The 12,975-nt window shown below is 33.4% G+C and overlaps 1 pseudogene across 1 annotated transcript; it reads right to left on the bottom strand.

The window, feature by feature from the left end:
- Positions 1–9,099: 9,099 nt before the first annotated feature.
- Positions 9,100–12,035, bottom strand: LOC145075724 (putative ubiquitin-conjugating enzyme E2 26; annotated as a pseudogene). Its single transcript, XR_013692499.1, has 8 exons — positions 11,992–12,035; positions 11,795–11,917; positions 11,624–11,719; positions 10,974–11,519; positions 10,317–10,380; positions 10,090–10,229; positions 9,615–9,925; positions 9,100–9,525 (listed from the first exon to the last, which is right to left on the bottom strand). The product of XR_013692499.1 is annotated as a putative ubiquitin-conjugating enzyme E2 26 (transcript).
- Between the last annotated feature and the right edge of the window lie 940 nt (positions 12,036–12,975).

Genomic DNA, 12,975 nt, shown 5'->3' with positions numbered 1-12,975 from the left:
CGAATGAAAATAGAGGAGTGATTGAAATAATAAGGAAAATAAGATGGTATTATCACTCGTGAAGCTAATGATCTCCCAAATAAAAGAAACTTCTAATATTCTCCAATGATACTCTCGAGGTCCTTTTGTTATCGTTTATACTCAGCGATGATGGCTTTTTCACTAATTACCATTTTGCCCTTGTTTTGTCTCCACGATTGCTGCTACCTGATGGTTGGTTGTGGTCCCCTCCTTAACATGTCCATTTTGTTATTTTCTCTTCCTATACATGAATTGAATTGGTGGGTGCACCAAATTGAGCAACACATTGAACATAAGTCAATTTTACAAGTAGAGCACATTTTCCTTAATTTCCACACTTGGATTTGAGGTATTAAATCGCCACATCATTAGCTCAAACATTATTTTTTCATAACAGTGCATACATCGTTTATCCCTCACCTAAGAAGACACATTAATGTGGCTTTGACCATGTTTTTCGTAATAGTACACATTTATCTGGACTTCTATTCATGAATAGAAAAAAGTTTGTGCTTTGTTTGATGGAAATATTGGAAGGATTTGTCAAACAATCGACACTTGAACTTCTGTTCAAAGAATAAACTACATGTGCCTTATGGCTCATGTCATAGACAATGATTGGAACTTAAAGAAAAAACTGAAAACTTTCTGTCCCATTTCAAGTTATAAGGGGAAATATATCGGTAAAGCCATTAAAATATGTTTCCATGGATGGGGAATAATCGATGCTTTTACTGTTATGGTGGAAATTGCTAGTGATAATGATGTGGAAGTTGAATACTTGAAATCCTAAGTTTGGAAATTAGGGGATGAGGATTTAAAAGTATAATGGAATCATGTTGGATGTGTTTCACAAATTATGAATTTAAATGTCCAAGATGGTTTGAGTCGCTTCGAAACATCTGTTAGAGTGTGTTTTAAGATGCATGTTGATTGTGTTTTAATGTACTTGTCAATCTCTAATTAGATTTAAGCATTATGTCAAGATTAAAAAAAATTGTGAAAGTACCAAAAGTTTGGTTTTAGATATCTCTGCGAGATGGAATTCTACCTATTTTATGTTAGAAACGACTCAACCTAACCTTATAACCGAACAATTTATTGGTATGATTGCGAGGTATGCCACTTAGGGACTACTTAAAAAAAATGGGGTGCATACATATCATGCAATTGTTAGGAAATGACATCCTTAAACATTATCATGACCTTACTATAAATGTTTCTAGAACACGTATTATGTAACGTTACACACTTTTTTTAGTGACATCACTACTAATTCTTTGGTTTTGAAGAAATGCTTTAATGACGTAGATGATATTGATCTTCTTGACATAGACAATTAGAAAGCTTAATTTGTGTTCTTTTATGAGTTTTCAAAGATGATTTTAGATAATATATTAAAATCGGTCTTTTTTTTTGATGTAGTTGATTCACAAGATTTGTTGTTTACATAGTTGCAGTCTACACTTGAGAGTTGGCAATTGGGATATTGGACTTTTGGCACTTAAAGTTAATACATGGGACAAAATATTTGATAGAAAGTTGAGTTGATGCAAATTTGGGTTAATTCATTTGTTGAGGTTGTTTTATTAGTTGAATACTTGAACTTGATTGGTTTGTTATATATTTCGCTAATCGTATTCGAACCCGCGTCAATGGAGCAGGGGGTTTTCGCTAGTTAGATATTAAACCTTAACTTTTACAAAAAAAGGACATTCAGTGAAGACAATTGCAGTGAAAGAAAATGAAAGAGATTTTAAACTAATCGCTGATAATGTTCTTTTTACATTAAACACTATTTCTTTTATTTTAAAAAAATGTTATATTAAACGATATATTTATTTTAAAAGAAAATTATAAAACTACTAACAAAATTTTTATCTTTGTAATTTAATATTTTATTGCAAATATTTGATTAGTTAATACGATTTCGAATTATATAGTCTTTTTCTTTCTCAACCGTAGTTTCCACATGCTTAAAACTAGTTCATTATAATTTAATCTAATGCATCAATTCACATTACCATTAGTTTAAGGTTTCAAACCTTAACTTCACATAAATAGATTTCACCACTAAAATCACACATAAAGCTTGTTCAAAGATTTTAAACACTACTAATGACATCAATTAACAAGCTTCTTAAGAGTGATCATTCATATCTAATTCAATTACATTGATCACCATTAAAGCCCTAAGAGCTTAAAGATGAAGGATATGATTACCTAATAAGATTTTGATGGCTAATCTAAGCCACAAGCACCCAACACCACTACTTGATCCTTCTTCCTTCTCCAAATCGCTAGAGCTTGGCATAGGAGGGTTTGAGGTTGCTTATAACGAGAATGAAAGGCTTAACAACCTTTAATCTGATATGACAACGTTTCATGGTGGTCTATTCACCGTGCCGCAATGACCAGTTGACTCGTGATCAATGGCAGCCTACTTTACACCACCGTGTCGTGGCGAACATCTTGCTGCGCCGCGGTCACCTGGAGATCAGCAAGTATATTGCTGATTCCATTCCAACTTTGGGGACAACTTTTCCCCCAACTTTTAACGCACATAACTTCCTTGTTTTTAACCCGTTTTCGATGTTCTTTATAACCACACGAAAGTGAGAATACTCTACAATTCTGTTAAGTCATTTCTCATTGACTTAATACGGGCCTCAATCTATTAAGTCGCAAACTTGGCCCAAAAAGCATAAAACTCTCATTTTACCCTTTTGGTCAAAATGCATCTTCTCATGCTTTCTTTCTCTTAAACTTACTCCTCTAACCTCTTATAAGTGACTTAAACTGATCTTGGCCATTTTCATGAAGTCGTAACTTCATAATCTCATCTAATTCTCATTGTTGACCATTTTGCCCCTTTTAGTCAATATTTGACTAAAACTCAACTTTCTCTAAATTTTAGGTTCTTACATGCAAGATCAGGATTCTACAAAAGAAGGGGAACTACAAAATCAGGGCAAACCCAGAAAAGTAAAAACAACATTTTACTTGATTTTACCTAAAAATAAGAACATCCCCAAAACCTTCTAATTGGGTTGTCATGTGTTCTTGAAACACAAATTGGGCTTACATCCCCATATTTGCATCTAATTACGGGCCTGTATTTGTTGTGCAAAGCTCCATCAAAAATTGTGTTGGTTGAAGAAGTTGTCATCATAAAAAAAGAAAAGGTGAAACTCGATTTAGTAAGGGATAGAACATTTATTTAGGGTATGGGGTTGTTTTATGACATGTCTTAGACACAATGGCTTCTAACAAGGTGTGGTTACCGACAAATGGGTTGGTAACATGATAAAAGAAGTTTTGTAACGTCCCACAAATATAGAGTAAAATTTTTCATTTTAATAATAATAAAACATTCCAATTCCTTCTCGAATAATCAGATAACAGATATACGAGTTTGAAATTTCAACATAAAATATCAGAGTCATGAACATAAAAATTATAAAGTGCAAAAATCTTTATTAGATGCAATACAATCACATTGTGCTCTCCCATTTGCAACCAAAACAACCTACACCATTTAAACTTAAAATCGTAAGCACAAAACTTAGTGAGTTCCTCAAGGTACCACATACATCACAAGTAATGGCCCCACTTTGAGTAATGGACTCTGTCTAGTATAATAGGCCCTACCTAGCAAAGCATATCAACGAGCCCCACCCAACAAACATATAAACATACAAACAAGATTCACAAAGACAACAAGCATACAATGACACCCTGTGTCCAATCATAATATAGTGAGAATACTTTCTTCACAGAAATTCAGACAATCAACACAACTCATAGAATGTGAAGGCTGGAACAACAACCACCTAAACATGAAATAAAAGGTCAATCTAGCCCATGACCTAAGACCGTAAAGTTTGACCTAAAGTCAAACCTCGTCAAAAATTCAACAAAGTGAACGGTGGGTTAAAAAGCATGACACACTTTCTTCTGTGCGACCCACACCTATAAAAGGATAAAACAGTTAATGGATTAAAACAAACGCGACCGAGGAAACCCTAACAGTGTGTCGCACTTAAGAGGGCGCGTCACGCCCAAGCTGAATTCATAAAGTAGACCGAGTTAATATATTAAGTCAGAACCCCATCTTTCAGATATGAACTCCAATAGTGTTCAAATGGATAAGTTTTCCAACTTTATCCATTAAGTCCTCCCTAAACTCATAAGATCTAGAATTTAAAGTTCAAAATGACCTAAATCAACCAAAAAAATTGCATGGCTTAAAGAGCATGCCCAAGATACCAACTTTTCGGATCTAAATGGTTCCAATAACAACCTTAAGTGCTTAGAAAGAGCTAGAGTTTTTCTCAACTCCATGCTCATCACCAAAATAGGACTAAAGTGCATAAAAGGGACCATTAGCAAGATCTAACCAACCAGAAGGAAAGTTTGGAGCTTTTCACTTACAAAAGTCTAGAAAAGGTGTGATATTTATGGATCTACACTTGAAACTGCCATCCATGCAACCAAAGAAACCCTTTTGATTTTCAAGCTTCACTAAAATACCCAAATAAGCACCAAAATGGTTCAAAGAGAGAGGATAAGCTCACAACACTCAAAGGAGGCTAGGGTTTCGCTCAAGGAATGATCTAGGGGTGTTAGAGGTTGAGAATGAACAAACTCTAAGGGTTAATGGCCCTTAAATACCCCTAAAACCGTAAAAAAAAATGGACAACCACTGGGTCGGAAGCGCTCCACACTTTTGCCGATAATTCTAGATTTAGTTTTCAGCTTAGAACAATCATAACTTCTTTCTTCTAATCCCGTTTTCAGTGACCTTTATATGCATGCGAAGGTATTGACAAGCCCATAATTATATAAAATTACTTTTTACTTAATTCATTAATACATGCAAAAATTCCGCAATATCACTTTTTCCCATTATACCCCTTTTTGGCTCAAATACACAATCCACGGACTTAAATCACTTAACCAACATTATCAACATCTAATAAGGTTCAAACTTTATCCTTTAAATTCCTAGACCTGCTCTTGACTAAATTAAAGTCCGCCATTCCAAAAACAAACTTCTTGAAACCAAATGTTACATATTTTTGACAAACGCCTTTTGCTTATTAGGCATAAACAAACAAGCAATTGTAGCTAGGGTAATTTTGTTCAAAAGTGACAAAATTAAAGGCATTTCATGTCAAAATCCATAATGAAAATGGTTCATAGTTTAGGTCATTTGAAATATATGCTTCCGAAGTTGATGACAACTAATTAGTATAAAGCAATAACAATTTTTTTAAACCACAAAATATACTACTCCATAGTTACTTCTTTATAAAGTACACTACTCGTTAACAAATTTTCTTTTATTGCCAACCTTCAAAATCACCGGTGAGATCGATTAAATCTTTCCGATCAACTATCGTTGAACTTAGGGAAAGATTTTGAGGATCTTTGTATCATTCATCATCGAATTAACCCCTTGGGTTGATTAGCTTCAGTAATTGATTACAATGAAAATAAGATTTAATGACCTTGGTTGCTGCCACATCAACTACATATTTTAATTACGACTTTCTTTGATGATAGAAACAATAAAAGGGTAAATTTGTTTGAGAACAAGTGGATATGGGGTTTTTCTTGATTTTGCTAAATTGTTATGATATTTTGGGATGAAACTCTTGATTCCCATACTGTTGCAACTATCAGTCACCGATAAAACACAATATACCCATACTTTTATTTCGATAGAATGCAACTTTAATAACCTGTGATTAAATATGTCATGGTATGGAATCGATTTTGGTTTGAAGCATGATTTCTAGAGGGTGGATGTGGAAACTAGAAGATCTTATATGCCTAAGAGTCATTATAGAATGATATTGCTAATGACAGATGATCCTATAATGTTGCACTTTGTAGCGAGTTACTACTAATTGATTATTTATTAGTATAATTTGATTATTAGTAAATATAATCAACACTTGTATTTTATTGGAAAAATATTATTTTATGAAAATAATATTTTCCAACATATTGAGAATTATTGTTTCTAGGAAATAATAATAAAAGAGAACAAAAACTAGCTTAATATCAAATGATATGAATTTAAATGTTATCTACAACCTTTTGGACACTCAGAGTAATCATCTAGTTGGTATATAACTATCTAGTTGGAAGAAAAAAACAAAAAGAATTAAACGGTTATGTAGGTCATGTATGGGTTGAAGTTTCCAAACCTCCAACCCACCAACCCCACCAACCCGAAACCCTCCAACCCACCAACCTGAATACATATATGGGTTCGATTGATATATCTTGACCCGCTAACTTGCAACCTGCAAACCCAAATCCGACCCAATTGCCACCCCTAAATTTTATCCCTCTATATATTATATAAATATAAATGTATTTCATCAATTAAAAATTGTTTAAATTTGGTGGAAATGATAAAATAAATAAATAATATTTATATATTAGGATTATGTAAAAGAAAAAGATAAAAGATATTAGAAAGGACGAAAACGTCATTTTATGTCGGTCGGGAACCAACCATGCATGATTTTGAAACCATAAAAGTCTTTCTTGTCAAAAAAATGTAATAAGAACTAAATTTATGACTTTTTTAAAGCACAATGACCTGTAATTTTGTCTCATTGCTCAAAAAATATTATAAGTTGACAATAATTGTTCATGTACGAATTTTAATGACAAAAAGCCAAAAAAATATTTATGTAATTTTGTCTCCTTGCATTGGAAACAATCCAATTTAAGATCTTCAATCCCAATTTTCATCAATCATTGTTAAGGATGTTTGGGATTGATTTTCAAAATAATTTATTGACTTATTAGTTTTTCAAAAAGTCAATAAGTCTAAAAACGTGTTTGACTATTGCATAAGTGATTTTGAAAGTGACCTTTTGACATGCTTTTAAATGGAGTTTCCAAAAGTTAAGGATCCCAATTTTTTTGAAGTGCCTATGGCCTTTTAAACTAAAAATGACAATAGCACCCTTAATGAACTCTCTCACTCTTTTTTTTTTTCTTCTCTCCTTTCTTTCCATACCCTTTTTAGTCATTTATAATTATAAAGCTTTTTGCCCTCACAAAAGTTGTTCTATACACATTTTTAAAAACTCATATTGTCACCACCATAAGTCAATAAACACTTTTGCCCCAAAACACTTTTTAGATATTGTTGTTAGTTATAATCAATATCACCATCGCCGGTCTATTGATTTTGAAGGCCTTATGCAAAAACTAAAAATGGGCCCTAGATAAGTTGATATGTGTTATAAAATTAATAAAACAAAAATTGTCACCGATTCTATCAGTAATCTGTCACTAGTCTAACTTTTGTTCTTGGCTCACCCTCATCATCATCTTCAGCATAAAACTAATAAAGCACATGTAATATTTTGTAAGTTGAGTTACAAGGTGCATAACTATAAACTGTATATGGAGTTATAAGAATTACATCTTCAAGCAACTAAGTTACGATAAGTTCAACGACTCCTTTTAATCAAAATTCAAGGAATATGTCTTTGGTGAACAAATTCAAAAGTTGTGTGTGTGATACAGGGTCTACTGCATAAACAACATGAGCCCAAACTCCAAGCCTCCTATAAATCATGAAAAAAAAACATCAAGACTCTATCTACGAATTGTTGGCACTGGTATTTAGTTCCACTTTTCATAACCACTAAAAATGAAGCCATAGTTGATCGATATTAAGGACAAAGGAAACACGTTTAACTCCATAAAAAACATTACCATAACCAAAATGTGCATAAATTTGAAACAAAAATGAACTTACCGATATGATGAGGACTTCTATAAGAACCATGTCAAATTAATCCACCTTTCATCCTCATGGTCAAAATTACATTAAATATTTCAAGCACAACTACGTTTATCCGAAACAAATTCAAAATTTAATCTAATTAAATATTTTAAGTGTGTACCTCCGAAAAAAAAATATGGTTATCTCAAGGAAACTTGTAGAAACAATGTGGAGCAAACTCAAAGAAAAACTACACTCCAAATTCATGTGGGCATTTTATCAAATGGTTGTCATGCACATTCAAATCTATTAAACCAACTTAATCAATTCCATGAACACATATTTTTTGGTTAAAATTGAAGCCTTGAAAAAGATAAGTACAAACTGAGAACAGCCTTACCGATTAGCAAAAGATAGAGAACAAGGTGAGTAGTGGTGGCTGTAGATAGAGTTGGCATTGACAGGAGATAACCAAATCAGCCATGGGTGAACACAAAATCAAACCACATGTTTCTAGGAAGAATTAGGATTGAATCCAATACATCAAACAAAGTCTACAACACAGTTTGTTCCTTTTAATATTCCCAGCAGCATAGCTATCAAATTATATAAAAAAAAAATGCTGAATCGGTTCCTGATTTCTTGGGTAATCAAATAAGAAAGGTAGAATTCAAACTGAAAATTCTCTGATATCACTAATTAAGTGGCTGATTTTTAGGGTTGAACATGGAAAGTCTATATCTAATACAATTTTGTAATGGAATAAGAGGAGAAAAACAGGAGTTGAAAAGGTTTTCGGAGTGAGCAGGAAATAAAATAGCAGACGCATATAAGAATGACACGTGGCAGAAATGTGGTATAGAAAAATACCATGTGGCCTAAATAGGATTCTTTAAAAAGATACATAGATATTTCAACAAGTCTTCACGAATCACAAGAACATGGTACTTAATCATTAACATTAGAAGAAAAAGTTAGTGAAACAATCCACACACCCTATATATATAGAGCATTATACTAACTATTGGGGTAAGGGAATAAAATCTGAAAACATAAAACATCCAAATCCAAAATCCAAAATAAGAAAATAATATCTTAGTCCTATCAAAATCCCATATCTTTTCTTTCACCAATAATGATTCTGAGTTCAGCTTAACAAGAGAAAAGAAGAGAAATGGATGGAAGTGAGAAAAAAATAAAAGATTTTTGTGTTCCTGAGTTTCATTAAAGGATAAAACTAGAAGGAAAATGAAATGATCACTTTCCCTCCTAAATTTCCTTCCAATTTGAAAGGATTTGAAGAGAAATGAACAAAATGTTTAATTTTCTTTTTATTTCTCCTCAACTCGGAAACACAAAACACAAATTTATTTTCCTTTCTTTTCTCTTCTTTTCTCTCCTTACTTTCTTTTCTTTTCCTTTTTTTTCTTTGCGAAAATTCGGGAACCAGTAGAAGGCGCTGGTGCATGGGATGGAAGGATTTCCTTTTCACTTAACCAAATAAACTCCTCAACTTCTTTAGCTCCAATGCTTTTAAAAGCAACCACAAGCCTCTTAACACACGCAACCACATTACCTTTAAATTTATCCGAACAGCTGACATCATTACTACCCTCATCCACATCCTGTACACCTCCTCTCACAAGACACCCAACTTGCACACCTTCTGTATACGCCTTACACAACATCAAAATATCACGCACGCGCTTCCCAAAATGCCCACTCACCAAATCCTCAAAGTTCTACACCATCCAACGAACCCATTATTAACCAACATGCAACGTACTCTTAAAAGAATAAAAAATGTGAATATGTATTTTATTAAAATTACCTTGGGTGGTTTTTTCATGGTGTACACCATGGTTTTGAGTGATAGGATAAGAGTGGATTCATTGTATTGTATGGAATTTTTTCCCCATACACGGACCCACTTGTTTTTGCATATCCAGGTTCATTGAAGTAAGGCTTTGCATTGAGGATGAGACCCTGTATAGACACAAGGACTTGGAGCATGGTGGAGGTCCCAGGGATCCACATCTCCTTTTTGCCACCATCCCATGTGTTCAAAAGGCTCAAGCAGACGTAACCACAATCGTAGAGATTCGGATTGATATGAAGGCCACCAGAGTGATAATGCACAAGCTGAAATAAATAATCATTCAAATCTATCAACATCAATCACATAACATATATATATATATATATATATATATATATATATATATATATATATATATATATATATATATATATATATATATATATGGCATTAAGAATTAAAGAAGACAAGACAAGACAAGACATACAGGTGGGGTGTTAGGATAGCTGCTTGGAAAGCAGATATCGAAGAAGAATAAGCCATCATGATATGGGGTACCCTCTGCTCCAATAATTACAGCTCTTAAAAGATCCATCCTTGATTCATATGCCCTAACAAATATTGTGTCTGTATACAACAAAGCATCTCTTCTATTAATTTCCACTTCTAATAAATTAATCAATTTCAATTTGTGAGACATACATACATACATACCAGGCAAGTCTTTATCAAGAATCCTCCACTCATCCTGTATCTTTTTAGCCCAATTTTTCGATGGCTGAAACACATATCACATATATACATATGAAAATAAAACAAACAGCATATTAAGTATATTAAATCCAATAAAGAGGCTGTTTCTTTTTGACTTAATTAATAGGCTAAGCAATTAATCTGGACAGCTATATATCGTTGTTTCTTCTTTGAGCTAAATCTTGAAAGAACGACTTAGGGGGTGTTTGGGATTTGCTTATTTAAAAACTTATGCTTTTTTTTTTGTAAAATTACTTATTAGCTTATACGGTATCAAAACGAATTTTAGGAAAAATTAAAGTGTTTGGATATGGTTTCCATATATAGTAAGCACATTTAAATAAGATAGAAGAAAACAACGTATTAAACACTTCTTACCTAAGTCAATAAGCAACTTTGATTTATTTTCATCCACACACTCAAAACTGCTTATTAAAAGTACCAAACCGCAATGATGTATTCAGACACGAACCCTTTACCTATTTGCCATTATTTTTCCTCTCAACTCCTCTCACGTTAAAATTGATTAATATTGTCAAATTTGTTTTTTGGAACGTAAGGGTAAAATATTCATTCGGTCTCTTTTAATGGAAAAAAAATCCCCAAAATCACACTTACTTGATTCGTTCATGAACTCTGTGTTGCATAATAATGATCAGAAAAGTCAACGACCGTATCAAACTTCTTGAAGCTCTCATATCTTTTGATAACATCTTCATTATCAACAACCTTTGTCATGCTAGAAGAACTTCCAGTTAAACTTGAACTCCTAGGGTTATTGAAGGGCACATTTTCATTTTGGTGTTGGATTTTTTTTGGGGTCTTAAGAAATGAAAGATTCTTTGAACTGTTATTTGCATGTAGACCAGAATAACTAGAAGAAGCCTGAACATGTTTAGATGAATTCTTTTCCATTGGGAAGTTATCTGGAAACCAGGGAATTTGAGCTTCGATACGAGTAGGTGTATCCATACTATCAAAATGGGATTGCAATTTCAAAGCCAAATCCATGGAATCATCATCCTCGAAAGCATAATCATCTAAATCGAAAAAGTTTTCTGCTACAAAGCTCTTTGAAGAATGACTGGGCCCCACTGAATCCATTTGCACACCACTGTGCCTTGAACCTTGTTCTGCATTACTATTACTAGGAACCAAAGATGACTATAGAACAAGATGCAAAAATACAAGTAAGGAGAGTACTATATCATATATATTTCAAAAGGTCAAGAATCATAATAAAGTGGGAAACAAGAAAATTATTATACCTTCATCTTTTTGTTCGATTGCACCTTCCCTTCCATGAATACTACATCATTGCGGTCTTCATCAATGTCAACGTCAATTATTTCATGATAAGCAACCTGACAAATTAATGATGAGATATGAACAAGTTTGATGTAGCCAAGAAACCGGCATTGATGATACGAGTTATGTACCTTCTTTTGTTTAAGCGCCTTGGCCTTTGATTTCGAAGTCTTATTACCGGAAGGAGCGGATAAATTTCTATCCCTTCGGGTTCCATATACGAAGATTTACTACTCCTCGGAAACTCTCTTTTACTAGAAAACAGAATTTACAAATATCAATACACAGAGATAACTCAATAACAAGAACCGATATGAGGATGTTTTACTTGTATTTCGGAGGGTTGTATCTCTCCATATCGGACGACTCCATTATTCGCAATTATCAACAGTAAAACAGAGGATAATGGGGGAACTATAGATGATATAGATCCCCACAAAATCCTATTTTCCTGGGCTTTCTCACTCGGATCAACAATGTTTTTTTTTGTATACCTTTCGGTTTGTAGCATTGCGGGCTTCTCAACCTTCTTATCAGCCCATATCAATAGTTTAGTTAGTTGTTACTTCCACGACATAACGTACCAAAATAAAATTGTTAGGTATGTTAAATCATAAATGGAAAAAGTAATATATATCTACTGTCCGTTCTTGTATATTATACTTGTTTTATTCTGGTGATTGTTAGGAAGAACTCATTACTCAATGAGTACATTACCGGTATCTTACGAGCATCTTTCGATGATGCGTGGAAAGATTCCACTCTTTGATTTCATAATATTATAGTGAAGACCCGGATATTTTGATCCATTTGTTTTAAGTACTTCCATTCGGCATGTTTGTTATGACGTACCTAGGGGCGGACACAGGATTTCATAGTAGGTGTTACACGGGAAGATTAGGGGTTGCACGATAGTAGAAAAAATAAAAAATTTAAAAAATTTCGAAAATTTTTCCACTGCGGCCGGAAAATTTAGGGGTTGCCGGTGCCACCCCGGAACCCCCCTAAATCCGCCCCTGGACGTACCACTTCCATGTAGTACTCAAAATCTTCCACTCTATACGCTATTGCAACCTTACTAAACAAAGTTTTTGTTGTCACATTTTTGTTGTACTTGGCTACTACGTTTGACAAAAGATGAGAACCACAAACACCATGATACACATTCGGAATATATTAGCAATGGACATGACAATGGATGACGCCCTATCAGAAATGAATGTTAATGGTTGTAAGTCGCCGATATAATAATGTAGTTTTTTTTTGTAGGAACCATGACTACGACTTTGTGCACCCTGATCATTCTTGGCTA

The sequence above is a fragment of the Lactuca serriola genome, chromosome 9 (assembly GCF_051521515.1).
Source record: "Lactuca serriola cultivar US96UC23 chromosome 9, Lser_US96UC23_V15, whole genome shotgun sequence".
Taxonomy (NCBI): Eukaryota; Viridiplantae; Streptophyta; class Magnoliopsida; order Asterales; family Asteraceae; genus Lactuca; species Lactuca serriola.
This window is presented reverse-complemented; position numbering and strand designations above follow the sequence as displayed.